General features: G+C 45.6%; 3 non-coding genes across 3 annotated transcripts; all 3 read left to right on the top strand.

The window, feature by feature from the left end:
• Positions 1–1,841: 1,841 nt before the first annotated feature.
• Positions 1,842–2,032, top strand: LOC130313811 (U2 spliceosomal RNA). The gene has a single exon (XR_008861669.1). It is a non-coding gene; the product is annotated as a U2 spliceosomal RNA (small nuclear RNA).
• A 2,086-nt stretch (positions 2,033–4,118) lies between these two features.
• On the top strand, positions 4,119–4,309 carry LOC130313820 (U2 spliceosomal RNA). Its single transcript, XR_008861675.1, has one exon. It is a non-coding gene; the product is annotated as a U2 spliceosomal RNA (small nuclear RNA).
• A 2,088-nt stretch (positions 4,310–6,397) lies between these two features.
• On the top strand, positions 6,398–6,588 carry LOC130313821 (U2 spliceosomal RNA). Its single transcript, XR_008861676.1, has one exon. It is a non-coding gene; the product is annotated as a U2 spliceosomal RNA (small nuclear RNA).
• The last annotated feature ends 7,962 nt before the right edge of the window (positions 6,589–14,550 follow it).

Here is a 14,550-nt window from a genome sequence, read left to right on the forward strand (position 1 = left end):
GTAGGGCATGACATGATAGGCAGCTGCCTTGATAGCGGGTGGGTGCTGAATGTTCCTAATTGACAAAATAAGATTAATGCTTATGAAGAAATATAAAATCTCATCCCTTCCCCAATATCGCGCCACACCCCTACCCCTTAATTCCCTGGTTGAACGTGATGGACATATGTCTTTTTTCGACCGTACTAACTATGTAACTATGTAACATAACATGGGGGGGGGGGGGGGGTCTCCTGGCTGTTCACACAGGTGTGTCATTGCTGTACATTGACCATGCATTGCTTCTGTGGTATTGCAAAGGCAAAGACAAATGCTTCCAGCCATCCATTGCACTAATGGATTGGTCATCAGCTGGCTGTCTATGTCCCGCATCAATATAGACCAAAGTACAGAGGGTTAGGCTATGCTATTGTGCACCTACCTGATGCATCAGAAGGTGCGAGGCCCTTGCTAAATTCTGTGCACAGACTTTGAGATCTATGCTTTAGACTGTATCTAAACCTGCTCCAACATGGACTGACATTCTGGCCTACTTTCAGCCGATGCGACTTGTCTGTCGCTGAACAGTCGCTTTTTATGTATTCAGCACCTATGTATAATGTTGTAAAAATGCTCTAGAAGCTAAAGTCGCAGAAATGTCACACATATTTGGCCTGCAACTTTCTGTGCGACAAATTCAGACAGGAAAAATCAGTATAAATCCTTAGAAAATTATCCCCCAGTGTCTCCATCTGCTGGCGGTATTGAATAAGCATTGCTGCACTGATGGGGTATGCATTAGACGAAAAAAAAGAAGAAAAAGAAGAATAATACGCCCAGAAAAGAGGCGAAAAGGAGAAAAACGTAAAAAAACGTGAAAAAAAAGTAAGAGGAAGAGAAGGGAAAAAAAGGTGGAAATGGGTTTAAAAGTGATTTCGGCGGAGAAATATATATATATATATATATATATATATATATATATATATATATGCGCACACACACACATAGATATAAACGTATTCTCCGTTGAGATATTGCAGCCGCTGCTGTGTCCAGGCCCAGGAGCCTTAGCACTGTGCTGTGATGTCACTCAATACCACTGACATCACTAGGTGTAAACAACATCTCTCCTTTGCTGTGTATGTGACTATGGAGCTGTTTGGTGATGTCGTCTATTACGGCCTTCATAGAAGCAACAGGAGATTGTTGCATCCATCTTGAACCCTCAGAACTACAGTGCTATGATGTCACTCACTTCCACAGGCCTTGCAGAGTGTAAACAACAACAACCCAGCTTTGTTGTGTATGTAACCAAAGGGATTTGTGATGTCACCTAGAACCTTCACAGCAGCGACAGCTTTATGAGGAGCATCAGCACTGCTCTGCCTGAGCAGAACCATCACCGCCATAGGTTGTCAAATAACCCGGATTTAACCCACACAGGTAAGTCCAATGGGGTGCAGGCATGTCCTCTATGCTTACAGCTTCCCGTGGGTGTTGGTTTGATACCGTTTGGGGACAGCCAAGGAGGCATCTGCAGGCAACAAAGGTAGGTGTGTGCTTGTGTGTGTGTTTCCTATGCAGATCCTAAGCCCAGTGTCACATGCAAGTAGGAGGAGTAAGAAGGGTTCCTGGCAAATCCGGGTTATGGATTGCATTTAAAAAGGCCCCGTGGGAGTGCAATGGGCCCCTGTCTTGCTGCTTAGCAATAATGGTATGGGTTTAGGTTCTGCTGTGTGTACTGGTGGTTGACTGCCCCCCAGCCCAGAGTGTGCATGGAAAATTGTCTGGCAGCCTCCCTGACAGCAAGCAGTGATAGTGCCCATGAAGGGGACCTTGTTGGGCCCGCCCCTTTCACGGTTATCGCTTCTCGGCCTTTTGGCTAAGATCAAGTGTAGTATCTGTTCTTATCAGTTTAATATCTGATACGTCCCCTATCTGGGGACCATATATTAAATGGATTTTTGAGAACGGGGGCCGATTTCGAAGCTTGCTTCCGTCGCCCTATGCATTGACCCGATATGGCAGTATCTTCGGGTACAGTGCACCACCCCCTTACAGGGTTAAAAAGAAAGATTCCTACTTTCATTGCTACCTGCTTGCTGGCTAGCCAGCTAGCCAGCCCTGTGGGCCTTGCTGCTGCTGCAGCCAAAAAACAAAAGGTGGTGCTGCTGCTGCTTCTGCTGCTTCTGCTTCTGCTTGTGTCTGGCCCCTGTTGGAGCGTCCAGGCACAGGACTTCTGCTGCTGCTGACTAAATGGCCTCCTTAATTGGATCATTTGAGTAGCCAGCACACCTGTGCAGGTAGGGCATGACATGATAGGCAGCTGCCTTGATAGCGGGTGGGTGCTGAATGTTCCTAATTGACAAAATAAGATTAATGCTTATGAAGAAATATAAAATCTCATCCCTTCCCCAATATCGCGCCACACCCCTACCCCTTAATTCCCTGGTTGAACGTGATGGACATATGTCTTTTTTCGACCGTACTAACTATGTAACTATGTAACATAACATGGGGGGGGGGGTCTCCTGGCTGTTCACACAGGTGTGTCATTGCTGTACATTGACCATGCATTGCTTCTGTGGTATTGCAAAGGCAAAGACAAATGCTTCCAGCCATCCATTGCACTAATGGATTGGTCATCAGCTGGCTGTCTATGTCCCGCATCAATATAGACCAAAGTACAGAGGGTTAGGCTATGCTATTGTGCACCTACCTGATGCATCAGAAGGTGCGAGGCCCTTGCTAAATTCTGTGCACAGACTTTGAGATCTATGCTTTAGACTGTATCTAAACCTGCTCCAACATGGACTGACATTCTGGCCTACTTTCAGCCGATGCGACTTGTCTGTCGCTGAACAGTCGCTTTTTATGTATTCAGCACCTATGTATAATGTTGTAAAAATGCTCTAGAAGCTAAAGTCGCAGAAATGTCACACATATTTGGCCTGCAACTTTCTGTGCGACAAATTCAGACAGGAAAAATCAGTATAAATCCTTAGAAAATTATCCCCCAGTGTCTCCATCTGCTGGCGGTATTGAATAAGCATTGCTGCACTGATGGGGTATGCATTAGACGAAAAAAAAGAAGAAAAAGAAGAATAATACGCCCAGAAAAGAGGCGAAAAGGAGAAAAACGTAAAAAAACGTGAAAAAAAAGTAAGAGGAAGAGAAGGGAAAAAAAGGTGGAAATGGGTTTAAAAGTGATTTCGGCGGAGAAATATATATATATATATATATATATATATATATATATATATATATGCGCACACACACACATAGATATAAACGTATTCTCCGTTGAGATATTGCAGCCGCTGCTGTGTCCAGGCCCAGGAGCCTTAGCACTGTGCTGTGATGTCACTCAATACCACTGACATCACTAGGTGTAAACAACATCTCTCCTTTGCTGTGTATGTGACTATGGAGCTGTTTGGTGATGTCGTCTATTACGGCCTTCATAGAAGCAACAGGAGATTGTTGCATCCATCTTGAACCCTCAGAACTACAGTGCTATGATGTCACTCACTTCCACAGGCCTTGCAGAGTGTAAACAACAACAACCCAGCTTTGTTGTGTATGTAACCAAAGGGATTTGTGATGTCACCTAGAACCTTCACAACAGCGACAGCTTTATGAGGAGCATCAGCACTGCTCTGCCTGAGCAGAACCATCACCGCCATAGGTTGTCAAATAACCCGGATTTAACCCACACAGGTAAGTCCAATGGGGTGCAGGCATGTCCTCTATGCTTACAGCTTCCCGTGGGTGTTGGTTTGATACCGTTTGGGGACAGCCAAGGAGGCATCTGCAGGCAACAAAGGTAGGTGTGTGCTTGTGTGTGTGTTTCCTATGCAGATCCTAAGCCCAGTGTCACATGCAAGTAGGAGGAGTAAGAAGGGTTCCTGGCAAATCCGGGTTATGGATTGCATTTAAAAAGGCCCCGTGGGAGTGCAATGGGCCCCTGTCTTGCTGCTTAGCAATAATGGTATGGGTTTAGGTTCTGCTGTGTGTACTGGTGGTTGACTGCCCCCCAGCCCAGAGTGTGCATGGAAAATTGTCTGGCAGCCTCCCTGACAGCAAGCAGTGATAGTGCCCATGAAGGGGACCTTGTTGGGCCCGCCCCTTTCACGGTTATCGCTTCTCGGCCTTTTGGCTAAGATCAAGTGTAGTATCTGTTCTTATCAGTTTAATATCTGATACGTCCCCTATCTGGGGACCATATATTAAATGGATTTTTGAGAACGGGGGCCGATTTCGAAGCTTGCTTCCGTCGCCCTATGCATTGACCCGATATGGCAGTATCTTCGGGTACAGTGCACCACCCCCTTACAGGGTTAAAAAGAAAGATTCCTACTTTCATTGCTACCTGCTTGCTGGCTAGCCAGCTAGCCAGCCCTGTGGGCCTTGCTGCTGCTGCAGCCAAAAAACAAAAGGTGGTGCTGCTGCTGCTTCTGCTGCTTCTGCTTCTGCTTGTGTCTGGCCCCTGTTGGAGCGTCCAGGCACAGGACTTCTGCTGCTGCTGACTAAATGGCCTCCTTAATTGGATCATTTGAGTAGCCAGCACACCTGTGCAGGTAGGGCATGACATGATAGGCAGCTGCCTTGATAGCGGGTGGGTGCTGAATGTTCCTAATTGACAAAATAAGATTAATGCTTATGAAGAAATATAAAATCTCATCCCTTCCCCAATATCGCGCCACACCCCTACCCCTTAATTCCCTGGTTGAACGTGATGGACATATGTCTTTTTTCGACCGTACTAACTATGTAACTATGTAACATAACATGGGGGGGGGGGTCTCCTGGCTGTTCACACAGGTGTGTCATTGCTGTACATTGACCATGCATTGCTTCTGTGGTATTGCAAAGGCAAAGACAAATGCTTCCAGCCATCCATTGCACTAATGGATTGGTCATCAGCTGGCTGTCTATGTCCCGCATCAATATAGACCAAAGTACAGAGGGTTAGGCTATGCTATTGTGCACCTACCTGATGCATCAGAAGGTGCGAGGCCCTTGCTAAATTCTGTGCACAGACTTTGAGATCTATGCTTTAGACTGTATCTAAACCTGCTCCAACATGGACTGACATTCTGGCCTACTTTCAGCCGATGCGACTTGTCTGTCGCTGAACAGTCGCTTTTTATGTATTCAGCACCTATGTATAATGTTGTAAAAATGCTCTAGAAGCTAAAGTCGCAGAAATGTCACACATATTTGGCCTGCAACTTTCTGTGCGACAAATTCAGACAGGAAAAATCAGTATAAATCCTTAGAAAATTATCCCCCAGTGTCTCCATCTGCTGGCGGTATTGAATAAGCATTGCTGCACTGATGGGGTATGCATTAGACGAAAAAAAAGAAGAAAAAGAAGAATAATACGCCCAGAAAAGAGGCGAAAAGGAGAAAAACGTAAAAAAACGTGAAAAAAAAGTAAGAGGAAGAGAAGGGAAAAAAAGGTGGAAATGGGTTTAAAAGTGATTTCGGCGGAGAAATATATATATATATATATATATATATATATATATATATATATATATGCGCACACACACACATAGATATAAACGTATTCTCCGTTGAGATATTGCAGCCGCTGCTGTGTCCAGGCCCAGGAGCCTTAGCACTGTGCTGTGATGTCACTCAATACCACTGACATCACTAGGTGTAAACAACATCTCTCCTTTGCTGTGTATGTGACTATGGAGCTGTTTGGTGATGTCGTCTATTACGGCCTTCATAGAAGCAACAGGAGATTGTTGCATCCATCTTGAACCCTCAGAACTACAGTGCTATGATGTCACTCACTTCCACAGGCCTTGCAGAGTGTAAACAACAACAACCCAGCTTTGTTGTGTATGTAACCAAAGGGATTTGTGATGTCACCTAGAACCTTCACAGCAGCGACAGCTTTATGAGGAGCATCAGCACTGCTCTGCCTGAGCAGAACCATCACCGCCATAGGTTGTCAAATAACCCGGATTTAACCCACACAGGTAAGTCCAATGGGGTGCAGGCATGTCCTCTATGCTTACAGCTTCCCGTGGGTGTTGGTTTGATACCGTTTGGGGACAGCCAAGGAGGCATCTGCAGGCAACAAAGGTAGGTGTGTGCTTGTGTGTGTGTTTCCTATGCAGATCCTAAGCCCAGTGTCACATGCAAGTAGGAGGAGTAAGAAGGGTTCCTGGCAAATCCGGGTTATGGATTGCATTTAAAAAGGCCCCGTGGGAGTGCAATGGGCCCCTGTCTTGCTGCTTAGCAATAATGGTATGGGTTTAGGTTCTGCTGTGTGTACTGGTGGTTGACTGCCCCCCAGCCCAGAGTGTGCATGGAAAATTGTCTGGCAGCCTCCCTGACAGCAAGCAGTGATAGTGCCCATGAAGGGGACCTTGTTGGGCCCGCCCCTTTCACGGTTATCGCTTCTCGGCCTTTTGGCTAAGATCAAGTGTAGTATCTGTTCTTATCAGTTTAATATCTGATACGTCCCCTATCTGGGGACCATATATTAAATGGATTTTTGAGAACGGGGGCCGATTTCGAAGCTTGCTTCCGTCGCCCTATGCATTGACCCGATATGGCAGTATCTTCGGGTACAGTGCACCACCCCCTTACAGGGTTAAAAAGAAAGATTCCTACTTTCATTGCTACCTGCTTGCTGGCTAGCCAGCTAGCCAGCCCTGTGGGCCTTGCTGCTGCTGCAGCCAAAAAACAAAAGGTGGTGCTGCTGCTGCTTCTGCTGCTTCTGCTTCTGCTTGTGTCTGGCCCCTGTTGGAGCGTCCAGGCACAGGACTTCTGCTGCTGCTGACTAAATGGCCTCCTTAATTGGATCATTTGAGTAGCCAGCACACCTGTGCAGGTAGGGCATGACATGATAGGCAGCTGCCTTGATAGCGGGTGGGTGCTGAATGTTCCTAATTGACAAAATAAGATTAATGCTTATGAAGAAATATAAAATCTCATCCCTTCCCCAATATCGCGCCACACCCCTACCCCTTAATTCCCTGGTTGAACGTGATGGACATATGTCTTTTTTCGACCGTACTAACTATGTAACTATGTAACATAACATGGGGGGGGGGGGGGGGGGTCTCCTGGCTGTTCACACAGGTGTGTCATTGCTGTACATTGACCATGCATTGCTTCTGTGGTATTGCAAAGGCAAAGACAAATGCTTCCAGCCATCCATTGCACTAATGGATTGGTCATCAGCTGGCTGTCTATGTCCCGCATCAATATAGACCAAAGTACAGAGGGTTAGGCTATGCTATTGTGCACCTACCTGATGCATCAGAAGGTGCGAGGCCCTTGCTAAATTCTGTGCACAGACTTTGAGATCTATGCTTTAGACTGTATCTAAACCTGCTCCAACATGGACTGACATTCTGGCCTACTTTCAGCCGATGCGACTTGTCTGTCGCTGAACAGTCGCTTTTTATGTATTCAGCACCTATGTATAATGTTGTAAAAATGCTCTAGAAGCTAAAGTCGCAGAAATGTCACACATATTTGGCCTGCAACTTTCTGTGCGACAAATTCAGACAGGAAAAATCAGTATAAATCCTTAGAAAATTATCCCCCAGTGTCTCCATCTGCTGGCGGTATTGAATAAGCATTGCTGCACTGATGGGGTATGCATTAGACGAAAAAAAAGAAGAAAAAGAAGAATAATACGCCCAGAAAAGAGGCGAAAAGGAGAAAAACGTAAAAAAACGTGAAAAAAAAGTAAGAGGAAGAGAAGGGAAAAAAAGGTGGAAATGGGTTTAAAAGTGATTTCGGCGGAGAAATATATATATATATATATATATATATATATATATATATAGAAAGGAGAAGACTGTAGCACTCCAATAAGATGAAAAGTGAATGTGGCTTTATTCCAATTCAAACATCAAGGCAACGTTTCAGCTGCACGCAGGCAGCCTTTGTCAAGCAGTTACATAGTGCACATGGTGCGGTATATATATGGTGGAAGGACATGACGTCACAATTACATCACATCATTAGCATATCAAAACAAACAATCAACATGTATTATATTACACCATAATCATTATATATCAGGCAGTAGTGAACTTCAAGTGCATATTAGGTGTACAGTGGTAATAAACATAAGAGAATGTGAAGAGAACTCACAACGTAAATCTACAGAGACGGGATCACTGGGCGGGTCCTGCGTGATGTCACAGAAGAGCATCGGGCGCTCCGTCCTATGGCGGAGTGGCGCGCGATGTTCAATGCAGCGGAGAAATGCTTGGACCGCAACCGGAAGGTGGGGGTGGAACGCAACCGGAAATGGTGCGATCGCATCCAATCGCATGGGTGGAAAGGAGCAGAGGAGACTGCAGTACGGGCATAGGAGGATGTCGCGCACGCGCAGTGAATGAGTGTCACATGCGCATGCGCAGAGAGAGCAAGAAAGCATATCTGGCCATTATTGTTAAGGGCAGCTAAAAGGGCAAAAATAAAATGAGAGAAAATAATAGAGAGAGTAATAAAGAGGTGGCGGAGCAGCAGAAGTATGATTAGGGGTGCACCTAAAAGTAGTTGTTGTCCTGTGTAAGGGCGAAAGGTCTTATACATATCTCTCGCCTAGCACAGACAGCAATGGATAAATGGGGCCACACAAGCAGAACCATGCATACAGGACACTGCACTCTGGACCCTCTCTAGGGAGTTGGGAGACCTACCGAAAGGATCCCCAACATACAGATGGAGGGAAGGGACTACCTCTATGTAGATAGGGGAGTCCTGCCCTCCAAACCCCAGTCACTGAGGGTGGCCTTTATTTGATGCCCACGCCAGAAGTGTCCATCAAGTACTCGCACACGTCGTTGGCCCACCTATAATGAAGGTAAGTAAGGGGTGCACAAATTAGAAAATAGAAAATATGCTCCACCACTGCGGTTAAGAAATTGCAACAGAGGAAAACAACAGGCATGAAAAGTAGGCCATATAAGTATCAGGAAAATATAGAAGAATAAACAGTAAATAAAAATGATACATAAAAAAGGATAATGAAGGCAAAAAATGAAATAAAATAAAATAGGACTGATGAGGTTTTTCCGGTTGCTGTTCAAGATGAGAGGTGCAGGTGGATATAGGTCACGCAGGATCCGTTCCGCCGTCTCTGTAAGAAGGAAATAAAAGGAGGAGATAAATCATCTCAAATGGCGATATGTAAACACACATACTCAGGGGGGCAATCTACAAGACAACAGAGTGTCTGGGGTAACTTAGATGTTAGAAATAGGAAAATCGATATTCAGGCCGTTAGGTTTCAGACATTTTAATTCAAAGATCCACCATAGTTCGCGTTTATGTAGTAAGGCCATTCGGTTACCACCTCTTTTGAGAGGAGGGATATGGTCGAGAAGTACAAAACGTAAATCACGTTCAGAATGGCCGGACTCAATAAAGTGTTTCGGGACTGGGAGATCCAATCTCCCCTTGCGGATTGTGTACCGGTGTTGATTGAATCTGGTGCGGAACTCACCGGTTGTTTCCCCCACATACAAGAGATTGCAGGGACAGAGAAGAACGTAAATGACAAAACTGGAGGTACATGTGAGGTAGTGTCTCAACGTATAAATTTTACCGGAGTTGGGGTGTAGAAAAGTGGGGCCTTTTATCATTTTGGGACAGTTGATGCAGTGGCAGCATGGATAGCTGCCTCTGCTTCTCACTGTCAGGTAGCGTTGTCCTGTGCGGGATGTATCCGCCACATCTGCCTTAACAAGCCTGTCACGTAAGTTGGGTGGTCTTCTATATGACATGAGAGGTGGTGCTTGAAACTCTTGAATATGTGGGAAAGCCTGTTTGAGTAGGGGCCAGTGTTGTCGGATAATGGATGAAATTTGACTGGATTTGTCGCAAAACTGTGTGACAAATGCAATGCGGTTAGAGGAGGACTTAGTTTTTGGTTGATGAATCAGGGACTGACGGTCCATCGCTAGGACTTCCTGTTTGCATTGTGCAGTAAGTTTTTTGGGGTAACCCCGTTTGGAGAAATTGAAGACCATCTTATCCAATGTGTCAGAGATCAGGTATTGATCACTGACGATCCTGCGGGCCCTAACCATCTGGCTGCGGGGAAGGGACTTAATCATGGGGCGTGGATGATGACTGGAAAAGTGGAGAATCGAGTTACAATCAGTGGGTTTGGTAAAGAGACTGGTGGTTAGTGTGCCTTCACTAACAGAGACCAAGGTGTCTAGAAACTGAATAGAAGAGTGAGAAAAATTGAGAGTAAACTGAATGTGTGGACAGATAGAGTTGAGGAAGGACTGAAAAGAAAGCAGAGATTCGTCGGAACCGCACCAAATGAGGAACACATCGTCGATGTATCGCCACCACCCCAGCACTTGGCTGAAGTGGTGGGATACATAGACGTGTGACTCTTCCAGCGACGCAACAAAAATGTTGGCGTACGTTGGGGCCACATTGGTCCCCATGGCGGTTCCGGCGATTTGTGCATAAAATGTGTCATTGAACAAAAAATAGTTGTTAGAGAGAACAAAATCGAGAAGAGAGATAATAAACTGAGTTTCAGATAAAGAGAAATCAGGAGTGATAGCGTGAGTGACTGCTGCGATGCCTTCCGCATGGGGGATTGAGGTGTACAGGGACACTATATCGAGGGATGCTAGTGTGACATCCCTCGGTAGTGGTACCGATTCAAGTTTTAATAGAAAGTCAGAGGTGTCTCTAAGGAATGATTTAGCACGAGTGGCATATGGGCGTAGAAGCTGGTCAAGAAAAATGGAGGCATGACTGGTGATGGAATCCCTCCCGGAGACAATTGGTCGTCCGGGAGGGTCCACCAAGGACTTATGAATTTTGGGTAGTAGGTAGAGAATTGGTGTCACCGGGTGCGAAACCATCAGAAAAGAACAAAGATTGTCGTCAATCAATTGTTGGTCGAGGGCAGGAGTAAGTATAGCTGCTAATTTACGTTCAATATCATTGATGGGGTCTCTGGACAGTTGTTTATATGTACTGTGGTCATTAAGCTGGCGTAAGGCCTCGCAAATGTATTTGCTGCGGTCGAGGACAACTATTGCGCCTCCTTTGTCGGCAGGTTTTAAAATCAAATTATGGTCCTGCATAAAGGATTGTAAAGCTAAGATTTGCTGAGAAGTAAGATTAGGGTGCTTAAGTTGACCCGGACTAGATCTAAGTGTAGCAACATCTTGGTTCACAAAAGTACAGAAAGTATCAAGTATACTATTGTTAACAGTAGGAGTAAATTTACTTTTCTTGGGTAAAGTAAAATCATCAAATTTAAAGGAAATCTTAGCTGATTCTGCGGGTGTGGTTCCAGGCCCCACAAGAGCATGGTTGGGGTCAGAGAACCAGAGCCGCAGTTTCAGTTTACGAAAAAACTGTTGTAAATCAATTTCAAGAGAAAACCAATCTACTCTGTTAGCGGGGCAAAAATTTAAACCTTTACTCAAAACATCAAGTTGATCATGAGACAAATTAGTTGAAGAAATATTTACCACGTTTTGTTTTGACGTTTCGTGGTCGCTTTCACTGGTTGGGCTTTGGGGGGACGTCCCCTTGTTCTTCCTACGCCGCCATTGTTTGCTTCCTCCCCGTCTGGTGGGTCGCTTAAAGGTGGACGAGGTCCTAAAAAAGACTGGCTATTATGTTTGAGTCCATGAGAGCCGGTGGTAGTGTCCGTTGAGGAAGAGGTTTGTGCAGTCCGAATGTCCTGATTCTTAAAGTCTCTAATCCGCTTAGAACGTTTGTTAGTGAGATCATTCCATGTGTACACACGGGCATTCTCGTAGTCAAGGCTGTCCCTATGCCATTTATGGCGTTTAAAGTTCTCTTGCTCGCTCCTCGATTTTTGGAGGGAGCCAATTTGTTTTTGCATAAAGGTATCAACCTCAGTAGGAGAGGAGGATGACTTTAAAGTGTCCTCCAGTGAAGTCATTTTAGTGCGTGTAGTCACAATGTCTCTCTGGAGAAAGTCGATATTAAGCAAAATCAGTTCAAGAGAGAATCGATTAGCAATAGATTCATATTTGGTCCGGTATTCTGGGTCACTTGTATATGCATTGTCCTGTGGTTGTATCCTAAGGCCACGGGGGATCCTTTGGGTTTTAAAATATTCGCCCAAGGTGGTAAGATGTAAGGTTAAAGACAACATTTTGCGAGATTCCATTTCATATAGACGTTGAATATCGTTAACAGAAGGGGTATGAAGGAAAGTAGCGTCCCCATCAACACAGGACAGAAGTCTGTCAATGTCCCCATCTGAGTATGTGGATGTTGTAGTTGGTGCCACAGTACCTGTTGGTAAGGAGATGGAAGATGCATCCATATTGAAGGTGTTGAAATCCAACTGTAGGTGCAAGCTCTGATGACCAGTAGCAAAACAAAGGATAAGGAGCAGCACTCTGTAGATTATAGGTCGAGGATGGGTGCACACGGTCGGAATCCCAGGTCACGGGAGACACTTCACAATGTAGAAAGGAGAAGACTGTAGCACTCCAATAAGATGAAAAGTGAATGTGGCTTTATTCCAATTCAAACATCAAGGCAACGTTTCAGCTGCACGCAGGCAGCCTTTGTCAAGCAGTTACATAGTGCACATGGTGCGGTATATATATGTGGAAGGACATGACGTCACAATTACATCACATCATTAGCATATCAAAACAAACAATCAACATGTATTATATTACACCATAATCATTATATATCAGGCAGTAGTGAACTTCAAGTGCATATTAGGTGTACAGTGGTAATAAACATAAGAGAATGTGAAGAGAACTCACAACGTAAATCTACAGAGACGGGATCACTGGGCGGGTCCTGCGTGATGTCACAGAAGAGCATCGGGCGCTCCGTCCTATGGCGGAGTGGCGCGCGATGTTCAATGCAGCGGAGAAATGCTTGGACCGCAACCGGAAGGTGGGGGTGGAACGCAACCGGAAATGGTGCGATCGCATCCAATCGCATGGGTGGAAAGGAGCAGAGGAGACTGCAGTACGGGCATAGGAGGATGTCGCGCACGCGCAGTGAATGAGTGTCACATGCGCATGCGCAGAGAGAGCAAGAAAGCATATCTGGCCATTATTGTTAAGGGCAGCTAAAAGGCAAAAATAAAATGAGAGAAAATAATAGAGAGAGTAATAAAGAGGTGGCGGAGCAGCAGAAGTATGATTAGGGGTGCACCTAAAAGTAGTTGTTGTCCTGTGTAAGGGCGAAAGGTCTTATACATATCTCTCGCCTAGCACAGACAGCAATGGATAAATGGGGCCACACAAGCAGAACCATGCATACAGGACACTGCACTCTGGACCCTCTCTAGGGAGTTGGGAGACCTACCGAAAGGATCCCCAACATACAGATGGAGGGAAGGGACTACCTCTATGTAGATAGGGGAGTCCTGCCCTCCAAACCCCAGTCACTGAGGGTGGCCTTTATTTGATGCCCACGCCAGAAGTGTCCATCAAGTACTCGCACACGTCGTTGGCCCACCTATAATGAAGGTAAGTAAGGGGTGCACAAATTAGAAAATAGAAAATATGCTCCACCACTGCGGTTAAGAAATTGCAACAGAGGAAAACAACAGGCATGAAAAGTAGGCCATATAAGTATCAGGAAAATATAGAAGAATAAACAGTAAATAAAAATGATACATAAAAAAGGATAATGAAGGCAAAAAATGAAATAAAATAAAATAGGACTGATGAGGTTTTTCCGGTTGCTGTTCAAGATGAGAGGTGCAGGTGGATATAGGTCACGCAGGATCCGTTCCGCCTACTTTTCATGCCTGTTGTTTTCCTCTGTTGCAATTTCTTAACCGCAGTGGTGGAGCATATTTTCTATTTTCTAATTTGTGCACCCCTTACTTACCTTCATTATAGGTGGGCCAACGACGTGTGCGAGTACTTGATGGACACTTCTGGCGTGGGCATCAAATAAAGGCCACCCTCAGTGACTGGGGTTTGGAGGGCAGGACTCCCCTATCTACATAGAGGTAGTCCCTTCCCTCCATCTGTATGTTGGGGATCCTTTCGGTAGGTCTCCCAACTCCCTAGAGAGGGTCCAGAGTGCAGTGTCCTGTATGCATGGTTCTGCTTGTGTGGCCCCATTTATCCATTGCTGTCTGTGCTAGGCGAGAGATATGTATAAGACCTTTCGCCCTTACACAGGACAACAACTACTTTTAGGTGCACCCCTAATCATACTTCTGCTGCTCCGCCACCTCTTTATTACTCTCTCTATTATTTTCTCTCATTTTATTTTTGCCCTTTTAGCTGCCCTTAACAATAATGGCCAGATATGCTTTCTTGCTCTCTCTGCGCATGCGCATGTGACACTCATTCACTGCGCGTGCGCGACATCCTCCTATGCCCGTACTGCAGTCTCCTCTGCTCCTTTCCACCCATGCGATTGGATGCGATCGCACCATTTCCGGTTGCGTTCCACCCCCACCTTCCGGTTGCGGTCCAAGCATTTCTCCGCTGCATTGAACATCGCGCGCCACTCCGCCATAGGACGGAGCGCCCGATGCTCTTCTGTGACATCACGCAGGACCCGCCCAGTGATCCC

This window comes from Hyla sarda, unplaced genomic scaffold, assembly GCF_029499605.1.
Source record: "Hyla sarda isolate aHylSar1 unplaced genomic scaffold, aHylSar1.hap1 scaffold_1783, whole genome shotgun sequence".
Taxonomy (NCBI): domain Eukaryota; kingdom Metazoa; phylum Chordata; class Amphibia; order Anura; family Hylidae; genus Hyla; species Hyla sarda.